Here is a 3,634-nt window from a genome sequence, read left to right on the forward strand (position 1 = left end):
TTTAGATTGTAAGCATGTATTGTATGTATACTGTATAATATAAAATGATAATATTCTGAAATAAATGTCCTCTTCAGGTGAGAGCACACAGGACAGCATTACTCCAACATCTTCTGCTGTCTATGGTAAAGAGGAGCAAGCAGTTACACTCTCCTGTGATTATAAATACACTGTTTCTATGAACAATCTACAGTGGTATCGACAATATTCCAATGCAGCACCAGAATTCCTCGTTCTATTGACGGAATCGGGAGGGAATCAGACAGGTGATACTCCTCATCCTCATTTGTCTGCTAAAGTTCATAAGAGTCTGAAGCGTGTGGATTTGGAGATCTCGCCGGCTTCAGTATCAGACTCTGCACTGTACTACTGCGCCTTGCAGCCCACAGTGACAGGAAAGTCAACTTCACTGTCCAAAAACCTACAGAGACCTCAAACATGAAAGTGTTAAAGAATCACAATAAGAAGAAAAGCCTGGAAGCTATGCATAACATCAGCATTCTGATTATTGATCCAATAGAAATGTATGTATATAACCATATATGAATACTTTATTTGAAGTGAATAGACAAAACATTCTAAGTGAATCCAAATACAGATAGAAAAGTTAGGTGTGTGTTTGAAGAAGCCACATGTTCACTCCCTCTGCAGTATTAAGTGCAGTTCTCATAAACAATAGTGGCAGGTTTGATGGTTTATTTACTTAATGACAGTGTAAAGATCACATGCTGGAATTTGATTCTGTTCCAGGAATAAAAATGTGGATATTGTAAACTCTTTTGACAAGCAGCTGATTTGATTTATTTTTATTTATTTGTTTGTTTGTTTGTTTGTTTGTTTTACTGAGAATGAGATTTAATGTGTTCATCATGTGTGTCTTTGCAGGGTCTTTAATATATTTTTGAGAATTACAGGATACCTGAAAGTATGTATAACTAAGAATAAGAACTCTTACCAAACCATACCCCACCAGCCACCTGAGTTTCTTTAGCAACCAGCTAATTCAATTGTATTACCAACTGGAATCATTTGTAAACTTACTGCAAATATCACAGAAACTACTTGAAGCCTCATAATATTCACCAAGCTATACTGGAGCAACAGTACAGTTTCCAGCAAAGAAGCTACAATCCTGTAAACTTGACCTATACTGAAACCTCCACCTGACACTAAAGCAAGCTTGTTCTACAAGAATTGATTTTGATCTTCATGTCCACCGAGATTAATGACATATTTGGCCCAATGGCAAGAGCTGCTTACTTGGTTCACACTTAGCGTCTGGATTCCAAAAAGGTTCGAATCCCACAGGAGCCTCGCTTTATTGTTAACTTGACTTTGTGTAACCGAGTTCCTTTTACTCGGACCCCAGTCCATATGAACAGGAAGGTCATACAGTTACAGAGTACAGTGAACCTCCATTGGCGCACATCAAGGAGAACAGGGACAACCTGGCTCGTTGGTCTAGGGGTATGATTCTTGCTTTGGGTGTGAGAGGTCCCGGGTTCAAATCCTGGACAAGCCCCAGTTCTACATGGAATAGAGTGGTTGGGACAAATCTAATGGAAACTTGCCCTGCTGGTGTGGTTCTCACTTGGAAGCTTGTTTCTCCAGAGGTCCAAGGAGGTTCAAATCCCACTGTAATTACCTCTGAAAATTAAAGCTCCAACCTGGATCCTAACTCTGGAATACAGGGAGTGGGATGGAGAGTGTCACCCTTTGTGGAGACATGAACCTCTGAAATATTAATATAATAGAGTACAGAAAGACCTCAGAATGTTGTCATTTTACTAACACCATTCATCATGTTCACTGTTATATTCATGTGTCTGTGGCTTTCATTAGGTAAGTTATCATTGACCTTTTCAGAAAGGAGATAATAAATTAATGATTAATTAGCCTGTGTGATGTTAAGAAAAAATAGAATATGAGTTATATAACTCAAAACTATTTGCTGTTTGAAAAAGCAAGGTGTGAAACGGAGCAGCCGGCGTTGACACCAGTTGCCGAAACCTGGGAGCTATTTCAGCACCTGGGTCTGGGGGCTCCGGTACCATGTGAGATCGTTTTTTTTTTTTTGCAGCCAGGCAGCCAGCTAATGGCAACTCTTAAGCACATTTGCAGAAGGCACAGGAGCCACAACCCCTGTAAAGCCTTTGTGGTGCCAGAGCCTACAACCACTGCCTTGAAAAGGCTCAGCTGGCAGCAGTGGGATTTGAACCCATGCATCCAAAGAGACTGGAACCTAAATCAATCGCCTTAGACCACTCGGCCACGCTACCCAAGGGCTCAGTACTTATAGACCTCTGTGGAGAGCACACTGACATACTGTCTGGGTGTGTGGTACACAGGCTGCACAGATGAGGACAGACAAACTGTGCAGAGGGTGAAAAACAGCTAAAAAAATCATCGGCTGCCCTCTGCCCTCCCTGGATGACATGTCCAGGTCCCGCTGCCTCAGCAAAATCAAGGCCATCACAGGAGACTCCTCACATCCTGCTCATCACTTGTTTGACCTGTTGCCATCTGGGTGGCGCTTCAGGTCAACAAAGTCTCACACCACCAGACTTACAAACAGCTTCTTCCCCTGGGCCATTCGGACTGCAAACAATCACTGAACACACACACACATTCTACCTAATAAAATGTGCAATTCTACTGTGCACTTTAATCTGTCTGTGAACTGAGTACAAGTTATAACTTAATATTGGCTTTGCACAAATTAGATTTCAAGCAAATATATAACTGGGAACATTTTGTTGCAGCTTTATGAATGTTCTGCTTATATTGCAGTAGCCCTTTAAAAAAGGGTACAAGTATGCATATGTATGAAAGGAGAGTCCATAACCTGAGGTACTGAGATATTGAGAAGGGTTCAGTAAATTAATTCTATTTTTACATATGTTTCTTTATTGACATGCACAACCAATTATTACAACATTATTACAACAATACTAATTCTAACAAAGTCCTGAATATGTACAATATGGCTATATTTGTGGACACCTAACCATCACACCAGTATGTGGGCATTCTCCAAACTGCTGCACAATTGTAGGATGTCTTTATATTCTTACAAAAACATGTTCCAGCTCAATGAAGATGTTTATTACAAGTTTGGTGTGGAATAAAATGAGTTACCTGCACACAGCCCTGATCTCAAACCCGCTGAACACTTTGGGATGAATTAGAATTCTGACTGCACCCCAAGCCACACACATGCCTGATGTTTTAGGGCTGTATGGACACATGGACATACAGTATCTCACAAAAGTGAGTACACCCCTCACAGTTTTGTAAATATTTTATTATATCTTTTCATGTGACAACACTGAAGAAACAACACTCTGCTCCAATGTAAAGTAGTGAGTGTACAGCCTGTATAACAGTGTAAATTTGCTGTCCCCTCAAAATAACTAAACACACAGCCATTAATGTCTAAACCGTTGGCAACAAAAGTGAATACACCCCTAAGTGGAAATGTCCAAATTGGGCCCAAAGTGTCAATATTTTGTGTGGCCACCATTATTTTCCAGCTTTGCCTTAACCCTCTTGGGTATGGAGTTCACCAGAGCTACAGGTTGCCATATATTTACAAAAATGTGAGGGGTGTACTCACTTTTGTGAGATACTGTAT

This window comes from Hemibagrus wyckioides, unplaced genomic scaffold (assembly GCF_019097595.1).
Source record: "Hemibagrus wyckioides isolate EC202008001 unplaced genomic scaffold, SWU_Hwy_1.0 Contig1, whole genome shotgun sequence".
NCBI lineage: Eukaryota > Metazoa > Chordata > Actinopteri > Siluriformes > Bagridae > Hemibagrus > Hemibagrus wyckioides.